Raw genomic sequence first — 23,379 nt, forward strand, 5'->3', positions numbered from 1 at the left:
GCAGTTCTGCCATCTACAACTAGGATTTCCAGATTTAGCAAACAAACTATAGAACACCCAATTAAATTTGAATTTCAAATAAATAATGAATAGTTTTTTTAGTATAAGTATGTTCCAAATATTGTACTACTGGTTGTTTATTGGAAAATTCAAATTTAGCTAGGGTCCTTATTTGATCTGAAAGCCCTACCCACAGCCCATTACCACCATATACAAACCTGTCTCCCAGAAATTCCCTTTGGGTTGGTCCCTGTGCTGTGTACGGAGCTATCCTCTACTTCTTCCCTGCGAGATCCATCTATTCTGTATTTCAGTTCCTCATGTTTAGCCTCTGCTAAGTCACAAGGGGAGGGTAAATACTTTAAATCAGAGGAACAAATTCTTTTTATAGGTAGTCTAGTTACCCTATCTGGGTAACATCTGACCTTAACCTGGTTAAAGTATCAATGTACACCAGTCTCTAGAAGGCTCTCAGATTGAATGGTGGTGGGAAGGACAGACAAGGAAACAGGAAGCATTTCTAGGGCTGACAGCTTATGCCACGTGATCCTAAATTTCAATGAGTCTCAATTTTGCCTGCACAGTGGGGAGCTTCATACACTGTTGAGGACTTCCCAGGTGGTGCTAATGGTAAAGAACCCACCTGCCAGTGCAGGAGATATGAGATTTGGGTTTGATCCCTGGGTCTGGAAGACCCCTGGGAGGAGGACATGGCAACCCACTTCAGTATTTTGGTCTGGAGAATCTCATGGACAAAGGAGCCTGGCAGGCTACAGTCCATAGTGTCGTAAAGAGTCAGACACCACTGAGTGATGAGCACACACACAGGCACGCACTATTGAAGTCTAGACCTACCCTCAGAGACTCTGAGTGAATTATGCTAGGGTGGAGCCTGGGACTGGGGATTTTTTAAAGCCCGAGCCTGACCCCAGGGTCTCCCTGACTTGCAACTGAGGTTGAGAATCACTCCTTCACTTCCTGAGAAAAGTGAGAGAAAGGAGAGAGCATGATAAAGGATGAGAGAGAAACAGAGAGAATAAGACCTGGTCTCAGGGGCTCTGTTTAGTGTTGGTCATTGCGGGGATTTGGAGGAAGCAAGAGGCAAACACATTCTACTCAAGCAGGGGGAGAAAAGTTCAAGAAAGTAATATACTTCGAATGTGTTCCATTTTGAGCAAAACAGATGTGAAAAAGCACTTCTGAAGAGCCCAGAGAGTGTTTCATTTTGTGCCAAACACTGTCCTTAGAGATGCTCCAGCTTACCAAAAAAAAAGTCCCCTAGAGAGAGTCCCATTTTTCTCTATTACCCAGTGAGTCTAACCAATGCCAGGATCAGGTTCAGAAACCGGGCTGCTCACACGCATGGCCTTGCTGGTGTTGGCTTCGAAGCAAGCTTCTGATGTTACCACGGGCACCGCAGCGAAAGAGGCTCCCCTCTTGGCTCTGCGTGGGCTGTGAGCCCAGAGTGTCGGTCCACGTGCCATCAGCACATGCAGGCCTTGACTCTGACAAGTAGGTCAGCATCGACACAGCTCCAGCCTCCACCAAGAGGTACTTGTCCCTGGCAGGAAGCTGCTTCTGCAGAATTAAAAACCATCAGAGCTGATCAAAGGAAGTGCAGGGTAGGCTGGCGGGCGGGCCAGATCCTAATCTCCACTTGCTGGCCTCACGCATCACTGCACATGAGTCACCCCCCTGAGCTCAGCGGACATGCTGTTTGGATTAGGCTTTTACAGGCGAGGTTTGCCAAGCTTGCACAGAGCAGCCGAGAGGCGAGGGAGGAAGCTGGGATGTGGGTTAGATGTGGTTGCCCAGGTGCCAGGGAAGAGGCAGTTGGCTCCCTAGGTACATAGGACAGTGGCAGTAGGGGGGGATTGTGAGTCTTATTGTCCGTGGCCTATCTCTTCAGCTCATTTCCACAAACCCCATTAGGAGCAATGGAGCCCACACCAAGCCTACATATCCTTCCTCTCTTGCCAACTCTCCAATTAAGATGTACTATTATAGGACTCACATCTTGCTTTCACTCGACCATTTGCCTCTCAACAAGCAGGAATTCCTTTTCTCAAAAGCAGGCAACACTTCACCACTCAGGCATCTTGCTCAAATGCAGTGGAGTCCAGCAAAAAAAAAAAAAAAAAAAAAAAGGTTGGGGGGAAGTCAGAAAATAAAAATTCCTAAATTAAGAGCCAACCCATAAAAGCAGGGCTTCCCCTAGTGCCTGGCTGGTGTGACATCACCATGAGTTACTCAATGAAAATGGTGTCAGAGTAGCAGCTTGATTACATGCAGAAAATTTCCTTAAGAAATAGAACTCTGCAGAAAACAAAAAGGAGTAGAAAAGACCCTGAACTTAGGTCTTTGGGGGACTACCTCTAGAGGGGCTGACTTCCCTGGGCAAAGACCTAAATGGGATTCTCTTCCAAACAGTGCCTAGCAGGATTTGGTACTCAGGAGCAGCAACAGAGGTAATCCAGCGGTTTGTTTTGCAATGGTGGGAACAAGATCAAAATCCTTTGTCTCTGATTCTGCCAAGTTTTGCTTCTGTGCATGGTAACTTAGGAAGTAGCAGCCCCCATGATTTTGTAAGCCAAAGACTCTTGGCTTGTAGTCTCTGCTGGGATTCTCTTTAGAGTATTTTAGACTGTCATTTATTAAAAGCATCTAAATGGAGGTGGCAGTCCTTGACACTTCTCAAAATAAATGTTGCCACCGGTCCCTACACCATGCTTGACTCTAAACCACAAATTTCCAAACTTATTATTGCTCAAATAGTTGTAATTTAAAATTTTGCATTCCTGGCTTCAGGTTTCTTCCACCTATCTATAATTCTCAGGGGTCCTCAAATTTGCTCAGGAAACCTGTCTTTTCCTTCTTTGCTGCCTTTATCATTTTCAGTTAAGAATGGAACTGGAAATAGGAGGTACCAGCCTGGAGAGGATTCCAGTCACTAAAGCGCCATATAGCAGAGGTTAAGGTCTGACCATTAGCTGAACCTGGTTGAACCCCCACTCTGCCACCAACTCCCAATGTAATCTTGGAGCAATTTTCTTAACCCCTCACAGCCTCAAATTCCTCATCTGTGAAATGTGGATTAAAATCATCCTAACTTCATTGAGGAGGACTAAATGAGCTAAAGGCAAGAAAAACATTTAGTAAAGCCCTGGCAACCAGTAAACGCATAATCAATGCATTTTTATTTCTATTACAGTAATCACGCTTCAACCAGCACTGTGTAGCTAATGGTAGTAAGCTTCATCAGATTCTATTGCTCACATTTTTTCCTTCTGAAATTTCTCAGTGCCCAGAGAGCTAATATTTGCTTTAATCAGAAGTATTTGCTTGAGAAAGACAAATATCATGTGATATCACTTATCTGTGAGATCTTTAAGGAAAAAAAAGGATACAAATGAACTTATGTATAAAACAGAAACAGGCTTAGACTTTGAAAACAAACTTATGGTTATCAAAGGGGAAAGGCCAGGATGTGGGGCGGGAGGGTAAGAGTTTGGGATTAGCATATACACACTGCTACTGCTGCTGCTGCTAAGTCACTTCAGTCATGTCGACTCTGTGCGACCCCATAGACGGCAGCCCATGAGGTTCCCCCGTCTCTGGGATTCTCCAGGCAAGAACACTGGAGTGGGTTGCCATTTCCCTCTCCAGTGCATGAAAGTGAAAAGTGAAAGTGAAGTCGCTCAGTCGTGTCCGACTCTTAGCGACCCCATGGACTACGGTCCACCAGGCTCCTCCGTCCATGGGATTTTCCAGGCAAGAGTGCTGGAGTGGGGTGCCATTGCCTTCTCTGAGGATATACACACTACTCTATATAAAATAATCAACAAGGACCTATGATATAGGATGGGAACTCTACTCAATATTCTGTAATTAGGATAAGAATCTGGAAAAAGAATCTGAGAAAGAGTAGATGTATGTATATGTATAACTGCATTACTTTGATGTACACCTGGCAACATTGTAAATCAACTACACTCCAATACAATTTTTTTTTTTTTTAAGTATCTGCTGGATGGTGCCCGTTCATCCTTTGTTAGGAAAAGACCATAGGAGAGGAGGAGAAGAAGGAGGAAAGAATAATTTACAAGTGATGAAAAGGAGGTATTTTCCCTTGGGAGTTCCTTCCTATAGCTAGAAAAGTCCCATAACTCTGGAGCACTTGGTAGGGATTGGGGAAAGAGGGTGCAGATTCATGTCCCCGTGGAGTCTATTAGTCGAAGCAGCCCTGGAGAGGAATGTGATGCGGCTCAATGAATCTAAAAAGCACATCTACCAAGCTTCTGGGTAGAAAGGGGTGATGTAATGACTAGAGGTCTTTCTGTTTGGAAGGGCACCATAATAGGCAGCATTGCTAGGGCAAGTCCTGGGCATCGTCTCCAGGTAGGAACCGAGAAAGGAGCAATTGGAGCTGCTTTGCATAACAAAAGTGAGGCACGTCCCCATTCAGTTGGGCAGAATATGTTGGAAGAACGAAATTCATGTAGGATGATTCTCCCCTCACTTCCTTAGTATGGATTTGGACTAACACGGATGGTTTTTCTTTGGTGTATGTGTGTGTGTGTGTGTGTGTGTGTGTGTGTGATATCTAAGAATTAATCACTGGTGATCAGAAGACCACAGGAAGAAGGAGGAGGGCTATCTTGATTACACTCTGGCAGAGGGACCCTAAAGAGAACAAGAACTGGAGAAACGAAACTTCTCAGATTATCCTGGGAGTCATCTAACAACATGGTATGATTTCTGAGTAACTTAGACTTTGAAAAATGTTTGGCTATGGATTATCCTTACCTGTAGATGATCCTATTTGCAGTAGAGGGCAAGGGTTGGAAGGATTTTGTTGAGTGGGGATATCATGGGGCTTGGGGGGTGTTGTAGTAAATGGTAAATATAGTGATAGCTTGTATCCTTTGTCTTTTGTGTGCTCTACTCCCAGCACCTAGAATGGACACCACAGGCAACTAGTAAACACTTGTTGAATGAATGAATGGCACCATGGAGAGCAGTGGGCTCACAGAGGAAAAGAAGAAATAGGTTTGGCCTTGGGACTGGTTAGCCAGGTGAGGAAATGGGCCAGGCCTATGAAGACACACTGCTAAGGGCTTTTCCTTCTTCACTTGGGGCTCTGGGAACAATTATATTTAATTTTCATTTTTCCCCATACATATCCCCAAATTTCTAATGAAGCGGCTTACACATTCATGTTAGATGTGCAGAATTAAGAGAGAAGACAACAACAGTGAATGTGACTTCCCTGCACGGTCCCTTGTATTAGTTTTCTGTGGCTGGTACAACGAACTGTCACCAACACCACAAATGTACTGTCTTACTGTCTGCATGTTAGAAGACCTAAAATCAAGATGTCTACTGGGCTGCATTCCTTCTGAATCCACCAAGCGAGAATCTGTTTTTTTGCCCTTTTCAGCTTCTAAAGACAGCCTGCATTCCTTGGCCTCTTCCTCATATCCCTCTGACCTCTGCTCCCATCGTCATATCTCCCTCTCTGACTTTTACTCTCTTTCCCTTATAAGGACCCTTGTGATTACATCGTGTTCACCCGGATATTTCAGGACAATCTCCCCAACTCAAGGTCCTTAACTTAATTGCATCTGCAAAGTCCTATTACCATGTAAGGTAACATATTCACAGGTTCCAGAATGTGGACATTCTGGGGGCCGTTATTCTGTCAATGTCACCCCTGAGGCCACCATGAGTGTCATGCCTGGGGAAGATGGCAGCCCCAGGACACAGGCCAGGCCCCACACTCTGGTGAGCAGAGACCTGGCTGAGGGTGGAGCTGGGGACAGGAGAAAGCGGTGGAGCTGGCCACAGCCTGGGCTGGCTTTGGAGATGATTCCCATTCTTCTCTACAAATCTACTGGGGGAGAGTGGTTCTCAGAGACAGAGACAGAAAGACAGGCTCTGCTGTTACAGAGAGAGGGGCTGTCCAAGCAGCAGACACTCAGGTTACAGCTCTTTTCCAGTTTGGAGATTAAGAATTTGAAACAATTTGTGAAGTGCCATGTCTGGTTTATGGCAGGTGCACAGCTCAATAAAAGCCATCTATTATTAATACCCAGAAGGAGAGGGCCTGGATGTGGGGGAGGGGGGGTTCCAGAGCCCCAGCTGCTGGGAGAAGCAGATCATATACAGCTCTATATCTCCGACTCCAGGAAAACAGGAAGAATACCTGTCATGAGGGAATAAGGTATGAGGCAGGTGTTCAGAGGTAGAGTTCCAAGTGCCCTTTATCTTAACTTCTTCCCACACAAGCTAGGAGGAAGCATCTGGCCAGTTCTTTAATGAAACTTGGAACTCACTGCTGTAGTCAAGAAGAAAATATTTTTGTGGTTTTTCTGTGGGGGAAGAAAGTAATAAATCTTTCTGTTGTTGAAGGAACACCTTTCAGTGGTATAGCTCTGAGAGGGATATATTATGAAAGTGTAAGTGCCTGAAAGTTTGTTAGTCGGGGCACTGGGAAACTTCACGTACACCCTGAAGGGTAAGAACACAGGGCAAGCTGGTGGTCCCACGCTCAAAACGTGGTCACGGAAGATACAGATTTAAGAAATTGGCATTCCTACTAAAACAGCTAGGTTTTCAGGGTGAGTGTTGGATCTGGAAAGCTCCTTTGTATTTCCCCATGGATTTCCTACAGAGCCCCTGCTCGGCAAAGGGCATCTGTTTTCACTGCCTGCTCTGATCAGTCAGGTATGGCTGGAAAAGGGGGCCTGGCCTTGTTCTTAAGGAGGTCATTCACCCTGGACAAATGTGATGGACCCTTGCTGGATGTTCTAGGCACTGATCTAGGTTCAAGGCATAGGGTAGCAACCAAAACACACAACAAATTATAACTATGTATCAGGTTGTGATAGTGGTAGAGACAAAGCAAGGAGAAGAAAGGGCTGGGTGTGTGCTGGGGTCGGGGGAGAAAGCCTCCCTGATAATGGGGTACTTGTGCAGAGATGCAAAACAAGTGAAAGCGGCAAGAGAGCAAGTCACACAGACATCAGACGGGTGGGCCCAGAGGGAGGGACACCTGTCGAAGCCTGTGGACGTAGCTCGGGCACTTCCCGGGAGGTCCAGTGGTTAAGAGTTTGCCCTCCCTGGCCCAGGAAGATTCCACAGGCTGCCTGTGCACCACAGCTACTAAAGCCCGTGCTCTAGAGCCCGTGGTCGGTTAGTGGCTAAGTCGCGTCTGACTCTTTTGTGACCCCATGGATTGGAGCCCACCAGGCTCTTCAGTCCATGGGATTCTCCAGGCAAGAATGCTGGAGTGCGTTACCATTTCCTCATCCAGGGGATCTTCCTGACCCAGGGATCAAACCCACATCTCCTTCATTGCAGGCAGATTTTTTACCAGTGAGCCAGGGAAGCCCCTGGAGCCTGTGTTCCACAACAAAAGAAGCCATCGCAATGAGAAACCCATGCACGACAACAAAGAGGAGCCCTGCATCACTGCAGCTACAGAAAGCCAGCACGCAGCAGTGAAGCCCAGTGCAGACAAAAATTAAATAAATAAAGTAGTCCAGTTTTCAGTGAGCGTATGCACACTGCCATCCAGGGTGACAATATCTCCTTCCTCATACAGAGTCCTCACCCACAACAGTGGGTGGCAGCTCCTTTGTGTAACACATCCCAATCTCCAGCCCTGGTGGACTGGGCCTGAGGAGGGCATCCATTCACACTGGGCACTCTTGCAGGAAGTAATGGCAAGCATAAGGGGGAATCAGCAGTATGCTGTGACTGTCTCCAGGGCTGACCTGGGGTTTTGAGTCTAGGAGGCTGGAGTTAGAAGGCCCAAAGCCTGTGTGACTGAGAGTGGGTTTATCAGCCTGTCCTTGAGGCAGAGACTCACCCCAAGGCTATGCTTGTGCAGTCGAACATTTCTTCAGGCAAGTCAATGCAGTACTGCTCCTCTGCTTCCATCTCCTGAGTGTGGGTTCATAGATGAGGTGCAGAGATTGCAAGGAAGGACACAGAGCAAACAGAAATACTTACACTGAGATTGCTTAGGCTTGAAGCAACATTCCTCCAGTGCTCTCTCTGCACACACACCTGAGGAGAGTAGAAATAGGAATCGGATTTTTCAAAACTTTTTATGCATAGTTTTTTTTTTTTTTTAAGGCACTACCTTTTTAAGAAGTCTGGGTGTTTCTATCTTGATAATGTAATTTAAAGGTATAAGTAAGTTTTTTTGGTTTTTTTTTTAAAAGGAATTTTTCATACGAGGAAGCTTTGTCCCTTTAATAACCTGAATATCCAGGGGGGATGGAGCAAGTCAGGCTCTGACTCGTCGCCTCTTGTTCCAAGCTCTGCCGTCTCTTGGATTGCAGCCTCTCCACAGCTTACCCTGAGTTGGCTGAGCAGTTTTTCTTCATAAGTAAAATGCAAACAGCAAAGTTCTCAAGGCCAGAGCATTTCTTTCCACTGCGGATTTCTAAGGTGTTTCTCTGCTGGGCTGAGATTTCATTAACTAAATTGTGTAAAGGGTCTTATTATCATGTGTTGGTCAGTCGACAAGTCGTGTTCAACTGTTTGCGACCCCATGGACTGCGGTATGCCAGGCTTCCCTGTCCTTCACTATCTCCTGGAGTTTGATCAAATTCACGTCCATTGAGTCAGTGATGCTATGCTTAACCTAAATATCAATCCCAAACAAATACCAATAGTTGCTAAATAAATACCAGTGTCTATAGAGTTACATCAAAAAAGAAAGTTCTTTTTAGCTACAGAGGCACACTGGAGTATTTACAAGTGAAATGACATTGTGTCTTGGACTTGCTTTTAAAAATTCCAGTTAGGGACTTCCCTGGAGGTCCAACGGTTAAGACTTTGCCCTCCAATGCAAGGAAGTGCAGGTTTAATCCCTGCTCAGGGAGCTAAGATACAACATGCCTGGAGGCCAAAAAACCAAAACAAGCTATATTGTAACTAATTCAGAAAAGCTCCTTGAAACAAGATCAGCGCCTGTAGAGATTGTTCCAACTGGGTGGTAGGGACATGGGGTTCACTATGCCATTCTGTCCCTTTGTGTATGTTTAAAACATTTCATGACAAAAAGTTAAAAGAAAAAAAAAAAAAGAGAGATGTCAGTCTGCCCCACTCTTTTTGCTCTGGACTCCACTGTTACGTAATAACATCAGCAGAGATCCGAACATGGGGAATTTGATTATGGGAGTTTTCACAGTGTGACTTCAACAAAAGGAAAAGTTTGATGGATTATTTCTGGAGAGTGGAGCAGTCAGGGTTTCCAAGAAGAGTGATGTTGAAATGAATAATGAAGATTCCTTGCTCAGTGATGCAGCCTGAGGGCTCTTGTCAGAGGTTCTGAGAAATTGCAGAGGGGCTGGTGGCGATCCGGTGGATCAGCGCTTTCTTGTGCAATGCAGGAAAGATCCGCACGCTCCCTGCACTTTCCCCGAAGTCCCTCGAGGATGGTTGTAGGATTTCCTCGTACTTTATACCTGGGGCTATGGCCAGAGCAGTGCAGCCGTCCAGGGCCGGCGTGGCTGGTCGTGGTGTTCTCCGGAGTCTCGGTGACTGTCAGGGGAACCCAGTTGAGGGAGTGTGTGCAGGGCAATCAGGCCTGGCAACCAGTCTCTTGCATTGATTCCCACCAAGCCCAGAAAGGAGCACTGGAATGCAACACGGGAAGTTCTTTCTTCTCAGCCTCTGTGACTGGGCTCATAGGGTGGGGTGGAAATTGGTCTATGGGTGACCACACCCATCTCCCTATCCACTCTGGCCAGAGACTTTACATCCTCAACAGCTGCTGTCTGTGTTTGGCTTTCAACTCAGGCTGTCTGCACCCAGCTCCCAGAAACCAGTTTGCAGAGGACAAGTGTGACACCAACGTTCCAATCATAACTGACCTGTACCCTTGCCCTCCTGTCCCCCCTGCACGCACACTGCATGCTCTCATTTCATTTCTAAGACAGGATTTATCTCAGGAGGTGCATCACTGATTTGTCCCATGGTTTTGTTCTGGAGTTTCTTAAATTTATTCCAAAAGCTCGTTGTTTAAAATGTGTAAGCATTTTTTTTTTGCTGTTTTTTTTTTTTTTTAATTTTTACTTTATTTTCCTTTACAATACTGTATTGCTTTTGCCATACATTGACATGAATCTACCACGGGTGTACATGCATTCTCAAACATGAACCCCCCTCCCACCTCCCTCCCCATAACATCTCTCTGGGTCATCCCCATGCACCAGCCCCAAGCATGCTGTATCCTGCGTCGGACATAGACTGGCAATTCGATTCTTACATGATAGTATACATGTTACAATGCCATTCTCCCAAATCATCCCACCCTCTCTCTCTCCCACAGAGTACAAAAGTCCGTTATACACATCTGTGTCTTTTTTGCTGTCTTGCATATAGGGTCGTCATTGCCATCTTTCTAAATTCCATATATATGTGTTAGTATACTGTATTGGTGTTTTTCTTTCTGGCTTACTTCACTCTGTATAATCGGCTCCAGTTTCATCCATCTCATCAGAACTGATTCAAATGTATTCTTTTTAACGGCTGAGTAATACTCCATTGTATATATGTACCACTGCTTTCTTATCCATTCATCTGCTGATGGACATCTAGGTTGTTTCCATGTCCTGGCTATTATAAACAGTGCTGTGATGAACATTGGGGTACATGTGTCTCTTTCAATTCTGGTTTCCTCGGTGTGTATGCCCAGCAGTGGGATTGCTGGGTCATAAGGTAGTTCTATGTGCAATTTTTTAAGGATTCTCCACACTGTTCTCCATAGTGGCTGTACTAGTTTGCATTCCCACCAACAGTGTAGGAGGGTTCCCTTTTCTCCACACCCTCTCCAGCATTTATTGCTTGCAGATTTTTGGATCGCAGCCATTCTGACTGGTGTGAAGTGGTACCTCATTGTGGTTTTGATTTGCATTTCTCTAATAATGAGTGATGTTGAGCATCTTTTCATGTGTTTGTTAGCCATCCGTATGTCTTCTTTGGAGAAATGTCTATTTAGTTCTTTGGCCCATTTTTTGATTGGGTCATTTATTTTTCTGGAATTGAGCTGCATAAGTTGCTTGTATATTTTTGAGATTAGTTGTTTGTCAGTTGCTTCATTTGCTATTATTTTCTCCCATTCAGAAGGCTGTCTTTTCACTTTGCTTATATTTTCCTTTGTTGTGCAGAAGCTTTTAATTTTAATTAGATCCCATTTGTTTATTTTTGCTTTTATTTCCAGTATTCTGGGAGGTGGATCATAGAGGATCCTGTTGTGATTTATGTCGGAGAGTGTTTTGCCTATATTCTCCTCTAGGAGTTTTATAGTTTCTGGTCTTACATAGGATTTTTTTTTAAGTGAGTTTTGGTGGAATAAAGAATGAGGTGATGGAGATGCCTTTATCTAGTATTGCTCACACCACTCTGTGGGATAAGACTGGGCAGTGAATGATGCTTTAGGAAATAACTTGGCTCTTCCATGTCATAATTAATTCAACTAATCAAGATGTGACACGGGCTATGAACTCTGTGGTATTGCCTTTTTAAGAGCTCATAATCCCTTAAAATCATTCAAATCCTTCTGTATAGTAACAGCACTCCTGGAAATTTCTACAAAGAAAATAATTCAAAAGAAGGAGGGAGGAAATCTTTATATGAATATAGATATTTGTGGGAGAATCACTGATAACTGTGAAAACTGGAAACAATGAACACTGGACAGTAGCAGAGGAATGGTGAAACAAATTATGATGTATCTGTCTCTTTGAAAGGCACACTATCTCAAAAACATTAATGGTCCATTTTGGGGGGCTGATCCCTTTCCCTGGAGGCAGTTGAGCAACTCCTCTGGAGGAATGATTCAAATCATTCCTGATCTTTAAATATTAATCCTTGACCAACTTAATTAATCATAGCATCCACATAGCAGCAGGCACATGCAGGCAAACCCAGAACCTCTGGAGAAAAATAACGACAAATCGAAAAAGACCAGCCAGAAACCCCTGACGGCCAAGCACAAATGAGGGGTTGGCATGGGCAGGACTTCTTTCATCATTACTTCTCCTGTTGGAAGCACTCAAACAAAACAGGAAATGCATCCATCCCCGGCTGCTCTTCTCTCATAATCTTGCCCCAAACTTGTATGCGTAGCTCGGGGCAAATTCTAGGCCCAGGCTGCCAATGTTGTGCATTAGTGGAGTGAAGCAGGCTTCTGGAGAAGAGTTTGTGCACCAGTGTTAATTACAGCTTGACTTAAACCTTAGATTGTGGATGGACTATGAAAACAGCAGATGGATGACTATGTGGTGAGATGAACCCAGATACTTAGATCTCTCAAGAGGAAAAAGAAAAACCTTAGAATCGTCTCCAGGGGACAGACACTGTGGTAGGTCCAGTGAAAATTATAAGTTTCGGGTTAGACAGAGCTTCTGCCCACAACCCAAAAGAGTGTGTTAGGGGGACAGAATAGAAATACAGATAGAATTCTAGTCAATAAACATAACTTACAGGACAAAATGTAAGTACCTCAAAGGAATAAACTATGAGTTAGGTTACTTGGGTTCAAATCCCAGCTAGGCTTTCTGGTCAACTGTGTGATCTTGGACAAATGTCTAGGACTCAATTTCATTTTAGGTAAAATAGGAATGAATAATGCCTAACTCAAAGGCGGGTATGAGGAGTAAATAAGATAATGCATTTGAGACTCTGTTGAATCCACATTGTGGACTGCATGAGGCTACATTTCTCAAACCTGGCTGCACGCTAGAATCACTCTACCACTGAAGTCGCTCAGTTGTGTCCGACTCTTTACGACCCTGTGGACTGTACCCTACCAGCCTCCTCCATCCATGGAATTTTCCAGGCAAGAGTACTGGAGTGGTTTGTCATTTCCTTCTCGAGGGCATCTTCCTAACCCAGGGATCAAACCCAGGTCTCCTGCATTACAGGCAGACGCTTTACCATTTGAGCCACCAGGGAAGCCCAAATCACTCCAGGGAGTTAAAAACATACTGATGCCTGGGTCATGCCCCCAGAGATTCTGAATTGATTTTTATCATGTGTGGCTTTGGTAGTGGGATATTTAGAATGGCAGAAGAGGAAAAAAAACAAATCTATAATTATAGTTGAAGATTTCAAAACCTTTCTCTTACTAATTGATGGAACATGTAGGATAGAAAATCTGTAAGGATATAGAGGACTTGAGCAATGACTAGAGAGGACTAATTTAACTTAATATTTTTAAGAACATTCCACTTAACAGTGTACTTATTCTTTTCAAGAGCACACAGAAAAATTTCCAAGATAGACCATAGTTTAGCTACAAAATCAGTCTTAAGAAATTTTAAAATATCCAAATCAGAAGAATATGTTTTTTGATTACAAAATTTGCACACTTCTAAATAACCTACAGGTCAAAGAAGAAATCAAAAGGGCAATTAAGAAGTAATCTGAAACTAAATGAAAACACAGTATATCAAAATTTCTGAAGTTTAGCCAAAACATATTTATAGGCAAGTTATACCACTAAACATAGTACAGAAGAAGAAAGGCCTTAAACCAATGACTTTAGATACCACCATAAGCAACTAGAAAAAGAGCAAATTAAACCTCAACTAAGCAGAAAGATGTAAATTATCAAGATTAGAGAAGGTATTAGTGAAACGGAAAACAAAAGCAACGGAGAAAATATACATGAAATTAAAAGCTGGTTCTTTGAGAAGATTAGTAAAATTGATAGACCTCTAGCCAGACTGATCAGGAAAAAAGAGAAAGAAGACACAAATTACTGATATCAGGATTGAGAGAGGTGATATCACTATGGATTCTACAGATTTTAAAATTACTATAAGATAATATCAAGAATAGCTTTGTGTCAATAAATATGACCAACTTAGAGGAAATATAAAAATTTTTTGATAGAATTTATTATTCAAACAAAAAAACAGATAACCAGTATAGCTCTACATCTGTTAAATAAATTGAATTAGTGGTTAAAAATCTTCCCACAAAGACAATTTCAGTCCAAGATGAATTCTATCCAATATTTAAGGAAGAAATAATATTCATTCTATATACAAACGCTTCAAGTAACTTGAAGGGGATGGGGATGGAACATATCCCAACTCATTCTATAAGACCAGGATTACTCTGATACCAAAACTAGACAAAAAGATTACAATAAAAGAAAAGCAGAGACTGATATCTGTTATGAATATAGATGTAAAAACTCTTAAGTAAGTTTTGGCAAATGGAATCTAACTATATATATGATAATAAATAGTAAACAAATGGATTTACCTCAAGATTTCAAGGTTAGTTTGATATTTGAAAATCAATGTAATTCACCATATTAACAGACTTAAAAGAAAAACCAGAAGAATAGCTCAATAGATGCAGATTTGACAAAATTCAAGATCCATTTCTGATCTTTTAAAAAAGCAACTCTCAGCAAAGTAGGGAGCGTCTCAGAAAGGGCATCTATGAAAAACCTAATGATAACATCATACTTAATGGAAAAGACTGGCTCTCTTTCCTCTAAGACCAAGTACAAAGCAAGGTTGTCCACTATCACTAATTCTATTTAGCAATTTAGTGCTTCTAGCAAGTACAATAAGGCAAGAAAAAATATATAAAAGGAAGCCACTCTGGACAAGAAGTAAAGCTGTCTTTACTTTTGAAAACATAAATATCTATGTGGAAAATTCTATGGAACCTAAGAAAGCTACAAAACTAATAAATGAGTCTAGTGAGGCTGCAGGACATAAGATCAATATTTTAAAAAACCAACTGTATTTCTAAATAGTTACAACAAAAAGTTGGAAACTGAACTTATATAAACATTTACAAGGGCACAACAGTATCAACTACTTAAAATCAAATCTCAAAAATGCAGTATAAGACCTGTACACTGAAAAAATATTGCTAAAAAGAGATTAAAAAAATGACCACATATATGAGAGATATTCTGTGTTCTTGGATTGGGATATTTAAAATTGTTAAGCTGTCAGTTCTCCCCAAATCTATAAAATCAAATCCCAATCGAAATCCCATTAGACTTTTTAAACCCAGAAGTTGACAAATATTGTAAAATTTAAGTTAATTCTAAAATTATTTAGAGAAAGAATAAAGTTGGATTTCAAGACTAATAATAAAGCTATAGTAATCAAGGCAACGTGATATTAGTATAAAGATAGATCAAGGGAACAGAATGGAGACTTTAGAAAAGACCCACAAATATAAGGTCAATTGGCTTTTGCACAAAGGTACAAAGGCAATTCAATAGAGAAAGGTCAGTCATTTCAATAAATAGTGAATGCTGCTGCTAGGTCACTTCAGTCGTGTCGGACTCTGTGCGACCCCATAGACAGCAGCCCACCAGGCTCCCCATCCCTGGGATTCACCAGGCAAGAACACTGGAGTGGGTTGCCATTTCCTTCTCCAATACATGAAAGTGAAAAGTGAAAGTGAAGTCGCTCAATTGTGTCCGACTCTTCGCAACCCCACGGACTGCAGCCTACCAGGCTCCTCTGTCCATGGGATTTTCCAGGCAAGAGTACTGGAGTGGGGTGCCATTGCCTTCTCCGAAAACAGTGAATATCCCTATGCAAAAAGTAAACATCATTCCATATCTTGCATCATACATAAAAACTAACTCAAAATGGATTATAGACCTAAATATAAAACCTAAAATTATAAAACGTCTAGAAAAATAACATAGAAGAAAATCTTTGTGATCTTTGGTCAGTTATACCACCAAAAGCACAACCCATTAAAAAATTATAAATTAAACCTTATCAAAATTAAGAACTTCTGCCCTTTGAAAGACATTGTTAGGGAATAAAAAGATTGAGAGACAGTATTTGTCAATCATATATCTGACAAAGGACTTATATTCAGAATACATAAAGAACTCTTAAAACTCAACAATTAAGAAAACAAAACCCAATTAAAAAATAAGCAAAAGACTTCAAAGATTCTCACCAAAAAAGATATAAGGATGGCAAATATACACATGAGAAGATCCTCAGCATCAGCAGTCACTAGGCACATGTAAACTAATACCACAATGGAGATATTATTACACATCTAATAAAACAGCTAAAATTAGAAATATTGACAATACCAATCCAATTCCTAGAGCGGATGTGGAGCAACTGGAACTCATACATTTCTGGTAAGCAAGCAAAATGGTACTGTACAGTCACTTTGGGTAACAATGTGGCAGTTTCTTTTAAAGTTAAACGTATACTTACCATACCCACTTTTAGGTATTTACCTAGAGAAATGAAAACTCATATGCTCATACTTGTTCATGAAGGTTTATAGCAATGCTAGTCATAGTTGTTTAAAACTGGAAACAACCCAAATGTCCTTTGCTGGTAAATGGTTAAGATAAATTGTGGTATATTCATACAATGGAATATTACTCAGCAGTAAAAAGGACAAACTAGTAATATAGGCAACAATGTAGATGAATCTCAGAATAATTATGTTGAGTAAGAGAAATCAGGTCTCCCCCCTCAAAAAAAAAAAAAAGAGTATGGGTCCATTAAATTAAAATTCTAGAAAATGAAAACTAACCTATGGTGGCAGAAAGCAAATTAGTTGTTGCAGAATGGGTGGAGGGGTTGCCAAGGGGCATAAGAAAACTTTAGGGGTGATTAGCTTGATCATGGTGATAGTTTCACAGATGTATAACATATTACAAAATTCTTCCTACTGTACACCTAAAATATATGCAGCTTATTATATGTCAGTTATATCTCAAGAAAGCTGTATAAAAACCTTTTATCTAGGGAACTCTAATGTGCAGCTAAATTTGAGGACACTGAAACATATACATAATTATCCTATGTCCTTCAGTTTTGGCTTGGAAGTTGGCTGCCATTAACCCACAGAGAGTTTTTCTATGGTCCAGATTCCAGTCCTGTAACAAATCTGAAACCTACAGGATAACTACAAAATGAACACAGCCCACCAGATAAATTCATTTTTGTAGTTACAGGGCCTTCATTTTAAACTGCAGGGAAGTATTAGATAAAAATTCCTAATCTGAAATAAAATACAGCAAGAGACTCAAGCCTTTAAGCTTCCAGGGCTATAAATCACCCACAGTGCAGAGACAATTTTGGAACTGGTAATCTGGTGAAACTGTTTTCCCCATCCCTCACAGTCTCAGCTTCTGTGCTACCCTTACTTTATTAGAGTTTGCTATTTGAACCTACTCCACTCTCTGCTTCTCTTTCCTTTGACCCAACCTGCAGGGCTTCCCAAATGGTTCAGCAGTAAAGAAATCGCCTGCAATGCAAGAGACACAGGAGACTCAGGTTCGATCTCTGAGTCAGGAAGATCCTTGGAAAATGATATGGCAACCCGCTCCAGTATTCTTGCCTGAAAAATCCCATGGACAGAGGAGCCTGGTGGGCTACAGTCCAAAGGGTCGCAAAGAGTCAACATGACCGAGCAACAGGACCCAGAGCAGCAGTTCTTCCAAGAACAGGAACTTGAATGTATTGAAGAAGTTGCTAGCTTTGTTAGGCTAAGCAAGACCTCCTTAAATGAGTGTATTTCCTGTTTCCTCTCAATGACTCACACAGGATAAACTATAAAGGACCTGAAATTGGCTGAAGGAGACCAGTCTACCCATTCCATTGTACACGTTTTGCTCAGAGGCAGTAGGATGACTTAGGGTGGCAGAGTTTCACCTTCAGTGTGCCTATGAATCACCTGGGGATCCTGTCAAAGTGCAGAAGCTGAGCCAGTAAGACTGGGGTGGACCCCAAGACTGCCTTTCTAACCAGCCTCTCCTTGGTAATGCTAATGCTGCTAGTTGGGTTGCAAGGCAAATGACCTTTCAAAGTCCTTTCATACCGGGGACACTGTGAAGCAATAATCACCCTATATAGGGAAGAAGAAGGCATTCAAGTCAAAGGCAGGAACACTGTATCAGCTCTGACTTTGATGACACTCTCCAAGTTATGAAACTCCTGCATTACATAAATGCTTATACATCTGCTAAGAGTAAGGATCTATTTGTTGTGAATAGCTCAGAGTGGTTTAAAAAAATGTTGATAGAATTTTCTTACCTTTTACTGAACAGGATTTGTAATAGAATGGTTTTTGTAGGTTATAGTTAGTCAATCCAATTTAAGTCACTTTATCATGGTTGCATCCAATCACATCCTATGTGCCCCCCCTTTTATGAAAGATGAAACGCTAATGTTTAATATACTACATAGCTGGTGTTTTCAGATCTTATGACAAATGGGCTGCTTTCTCCCTTAGATAGTGAGAGGATTATATTGCATGTCCTGAATTTTCTTCTTTCTGAGGCAAAGATAGCTCTGGTAACAGCAGCGGTTGCTTTTAGTGATTTATAGTAAAATCCCTTGGAAAGAATCACAGGACAGGATTGAAGCGTGGTCATGAATCTTCCTGGGGAAGCTGGCTGCAGTCCTTGGGTGGGTCTTTTTCACCCACTACTTTCTTTCCTCCCCCTCTGCTTTGTACATCATACTGCATGATTTTTTTCCAGGGCAGATTCTTGATTTTTGGAAAGGGACAGCGTAGTTTAGTTCTGCCTAAGACTGACACATTCAAACACATTTCAAATCTCCCCGAATTTGCAATTGAAACCAAGAGAATCCTTGATGTGCTGAAGACCAGGCCAATCTATATTTTCCATCGAACTTCTTATTAAGGGTCATTTTCCATCTCAGTTTACCTTGCTATTTAAATTAGTTCATCGTGATTTTCAATGAAAATAATTGAAGGAAATGCATCCATAAAAGCTAAGAGTAAATCTATATTCATAGCCCTGTATTCCTTGTCCAGGGTTCCTTATTAAGTGATTACAACAGCAATTTTCTGTCTTTCAAGTCCATTTCTGCAGAAGAATTTGAATCACCACTGGAATGCATGTGGTAATGAGAGGAGTTCTGTCAACAATATGTGACATGAGAGAGGGGAGCATAGGAGTTGGGCTGTCTGGACGATGGTTTTGGATGGGGTTTGGGGTTTTCGTTGTTGCCAGAAAACTCAAAGTTCAAAGAGAGTAGAAAAGCATATTGATTAGCTTTGGACTGGTCAAAGACTAGATTTATATCTGAATTTAACTAATGTTTTACACATGGTCTCCTTTGTGTTTGAAAGATGCTGTACCCCGGGTTATTTAAAGACCGGGGCCAGCTGAAAGTAATTCCTCTTCTTGTCTTCTCTCCTCCAAATCATGACCATTTAATAGGCTGGTAGATATTAAATCTCTAGGAACAAAAGGGAGTGCGACTGGCACACACGACCTGTGATCTCTAAAGTCCCTGTTGGCGCCACAAGATCTTCGTGGCTTGTTTTTCTCCCCAAACCTCTTATTCCAAAGGCCACGTTCATGGGGATGTCTGGAGAACCAAGCTGACCACTTGCCCATCTGACAATTCATCTTTCTTTTGCCCCGTTTATCAAAGACATTTGGATCCGCTCCTGTCAACTTCAGCTCCATCAGTTAATTTTCTTTCTTTTTCTAATTCTTTTTAAAAATTATTTTATTTATTTATTTGGCTGCAACGGGTCTTTGTTGTGGCATGTGGGATCTAGTTCCCAGACCAGGCATTGACCCCAAGCCCCCTGCATTAGGAACACAGAGTCTTAGCCACTGGACCACCAGGAAGCCCCCTCCATCAGTTAATTTTCATTTAAAATTTACGTTCTTAACATAACTGGACTTCCCTGGTGGTTCAGATGGTAAAGAATCTGCCTGTAATGTGGGAGACCTGGGTTCAATCCCTGGGTTGGGAAGATCTCCTAGAGAAGGGAATGGCAACCCATTCCAATATTCTTGCTTGCAGAATCCCATAGACAGAGAAGCCTGGTATTTGAGTTTGTTATCTGAACCCACTCCACTTTCTGCTGCTTTTTCCTTTGACCCAATCTGCAGGGCTTCCCCAATGGTTTAGCAGTAAAGAAACCGCCTACAATGCAGGAGACACATGGCTACAGTCCATGAGTTGGAAAAGAGTTGGACACAAATGAACGACTGCACTTTCACTTTTTCAACATAATTAGGTGCATTGTGCTGAGCACTTTACTCATATTATCTTAGTTAATCCTCATGATCCCCATTCTAGAGGTGAGAAACCTGAAGCTCAGGTAGGTTCCATCACTTGCTCAAGTCTTCAAGGACAGGATCCAAAATAAGACAATTTAACCCAGACGTGTGCTAATAACCATTGTGTATCCTGCTTCCTTCATCTGCAGGTTTTTATAGAACTGGGAGACTGAAGGAGTTTGGGAAAGGGACAAGAATACGGACTCTAATGAAGTTGCCTTAAAGCTTCCTAGTTATCCATTCATTCAACAATAGTGTGCTCATGCTCAACTCTTACAAAAGCATGCTTTCAATGAAAGGTCATAGCATCACTCTATGTTGTTGTTATTTAGTCACTAAGTCGTGTCCGACTCTTTGCCAACCCTTGGACTGTAGCCCATCAGGCTCCTCTGCCCATGGGATTTCCCAGGCAAGAACACTGCAGTGGAGTGCCATTTCCTTCTCCAGGGGATCTTCCCCACCCAGGGACTGAGCTCAAGTCTCCTGCATTGGCAGGTGGGTTCTCTACCACTGTGCCACCAGGAAAGCCCAGCATCACTCAACAGCAGACACCTGTTCCTGGCAGTGGTCCCCCACACTACTCACAGGGTAAGTCTCCTGAAGCCATGTTTCGATTTTAAAACTTGTCCCCCTAGTTAGAGTAGGATGTGTTCCAAGCTGGTCGACGAGATTCTTCCCATTGGAAATCCGAAACTGGGAAGAAGAGATGGAGATTTAGCCTCTGATACAGCTGGACCTCTGTCATGCAAACAGTGTAACATGCAAACTCAGGAGCTGTAGAGAAGCCACTTTCTTCCACAAATGAGAGCGGGGAAGGGGAGAAGGGTGAGGGGCGGAGAAGGGAAAAGGGGAGAGGGGAGGGGTTATTAGAGGACAGAAGAGGAGAGAGAAATAATATGAGGACGATGAAGCAGATACAGGGTAGCTGAGACCAGATGGACAGGGGACTTTTTGCCAACTTTCCAGTACATGGCTGCAGCTCCTCAAGAAGTATCCCTGTTTCCTTAAAAACACTCTTCTTTGATTAAGCTGCTTCAAGTTGATTTCTGTGCATTGCAAAGAAAATCCTAATGAATGGATTCAAACTCCTAAAAGACCTAGGAACTCTGACACTTTTGAATCTCCCCAGAGCCCAATAGCAGACTCTGCATTCAATCAATGCTTTGTTCTTCATTCTCGGCTCCAGTATGCTCCAACCCTGCCCACTTATCTGGAGTCTTCATTCAATCATCTAATTGTATTGCCTGAATACAGGCTGTTTTCTCTCATGTTCACCTTACATTCTACTATGAGATTAACCTTCCAAAACTTTGTTTTCCCTCACGTGTTACTCTCCAGTTTGAAAATTTGTCACTGTGCACTGGCTTTCTCCAGTTGTGGCGAGTGACGGCTACTCTCTGGTTGTGCAGCAGAGGCTTCTTGTTGTGGTGTCCTCTCTTGCGGAGTGCAGGCTCAGTAGTTGTGGTGCATGGGCTTAGCTGCCCTGTGGTATGTGGGATCTTCCCGGCCCAGGAATCAAACTGGTGTCCCCTGCATTGGCAGGCAAATTCTTATCCATTGCATCACGAGGGAAGTCCTCACTAGCCCCTAATTGCGTCTCCTGGAACACCCAAGGAGATGGTCCATGGTAACAAGATTCTGTGGTCAAAGACTCTTGGGAAGTCAGATTCCCTCCTCTCTTGACCTTGCCACATACATAAACAATATTAAAGGCTTCGAGAAGTTCTATGTATAAACCATCCCCCTGGCCCCACCCTGCTACCCCACACACACCAAAAAACAAAAACAACTCAGCTTGAATTTGACTAGACATTTCCTCTCTTGATGTGACACCTCTGGTACAAGGGGAAACAGCTACAGAATTAGAGCCAAACATCTTTTTGACCCTCTCTGCATGTGCCCTATATATGACTTATCCAATCAGACGGACCACTTCCCCCTCAATCGCAGACTGCAGCCACATGCACCTCCTTCTTGCTCCTGTGCTTTCTGGCCTCTGTGTCCCTCCATATGGAATGCTCCTTGTCCACCCTGCCTCCAAGCTCCACCTTCTCCACGGAGTCTTCCCAGACCACTCAAGTCTACCTTGTGCTTGCAGTTTTCTCACCTCCTAAAGCACTTGTGATTCGAACCACAGAGTTAGCACGTAGTCATTCACACATAATCTATTTAACTCTTTCACACTTCTATGTTTGTCGACACACAAAGAGTGCAGGTTTATGTAACATGGAAACCATATCTTTTCTTCTATAATATCTAGCTCAGGACTAGCACAAAAATATATTTTTGAGGATGATTGCATTGAATGAATTGGGTGGACTCCCTGATTTAGAATGACAAATATTTTCCCTCCATCTGCTCAAGAATGGCCTGGCCATAAGAGTAAGTATCCTTACTCTGCTGCTCTGCTGCTGCTGCTGCTGAGTCACTTCAGTAGTGTCCGACTCTGTGTGACCCCATAGATGGCAGCTCACCAGGCTCCCCCATCCCTGGGATTCTCCAGGCAAGAACACTGGAGTGGGTTGCCATTTCCTTTCCCAGTGCATGAAAGTGAAAAGTGAAAATGAAGTCGCTCAGTCATGTCCGACTCTTCGCAACCCCATGGACTGCAGGCTACTAGACTCCTCCGTCCGTGGGATTTTCCAGGCAGGAGTACTGGCGTGGGGTGCCATTGCCTTCTCCGACTCTGATGCTCAGAGTAAGTCTAATGCCAGGCTTTCTCTGAAGGACACAAGGATAGCTGAATGCTTGTGAGGAGTTACTTCTGCCAATGCAGGGTTCTCTTGGTCTAGAACTTCGAAGGGATCCTTACTTGCTGGTAAGGGAAGAAGGTTAGATTGTCCAAAAACACAGGTGGTGCAGACAACCTTGCCACAATTAAAATTCTATGCTTGGAAACAACCTAAATACTCTCTCACATAAAACCAGGCAATTCCATGGCACTAAATCCACAGCATAAAATCATGAACAGCTTTAACAAATCATATTGTATGTAAGAATATTTAATGACTTGGGGAAATTATGATACACTGTTAAATGAGAAAAAATTTCTAAAAGAACGTATATACTATGTTTATAATTTGATTAAAAAAGAATATGCATGCATTGTAAATGTAAACAAATATGTTCATATTGATTATATCTGGGTGGCGGGAACACAAGTGTTGCTTCTTTTGTTTTTCCAATCACTTTTTGTACTTTTCTGTATTTTTCTGGTTTTCTACATTGAACATATTTTTGTAATCAGAAAAAAAAATAATCAAAACACAATTTTCATTTTT

The 23,379-nt window shown here is 42.4% G+C and overlaps 1 long non-coding RNA gene across 7 annotated transcripts in view; it reads right to left on the minus strand.

Annotated features, from left to right (window-relative positions):
* Positions 1-23,379, minus strand: part of LOC105606919 (uncharacterized) — a 64,897-nt gene that overhangs the window by 31,379 nt on the left and 10,139 nt on the right. For 4 of the 7 annotated variants that reach the window (XR_009599853.1, XR_009599848.1, XR_009599849.1 and 1 more), the window contains 2 exons: positions 2,015-8,073; positions 1,359-1,578 (listed from right to left, as the gene is read on the minus strand). This is a non-coding gene — a long non-coding RNA (uncharacterized LOC105606919). Of the gene's footprint in view, positions 1-1,358; positions 1,579-2,014; positions 22,914-23,379 lie in introns of all 7 variants that reach the window. The other 3 variants (XR_009599850.1, XR_009599852.1, XR_006059220.2) reach the window with 2 other exon arrangements.

Source organism: Ovis aries, chromosome 3, assembly GCF_016772045.2.
Source record: "Ovis aries strain OAR_USU_Benz2616 breed Rambouillet chromosome 3, ARS-UI_Ramb_v3.0, whole genome shotgun sequence".
Lineage (NCBI taxonomy): Eukaryota > Metazoa > Chordata > Mammalia > Artiodactyla > Bovidae > Ovis > Ovis aries.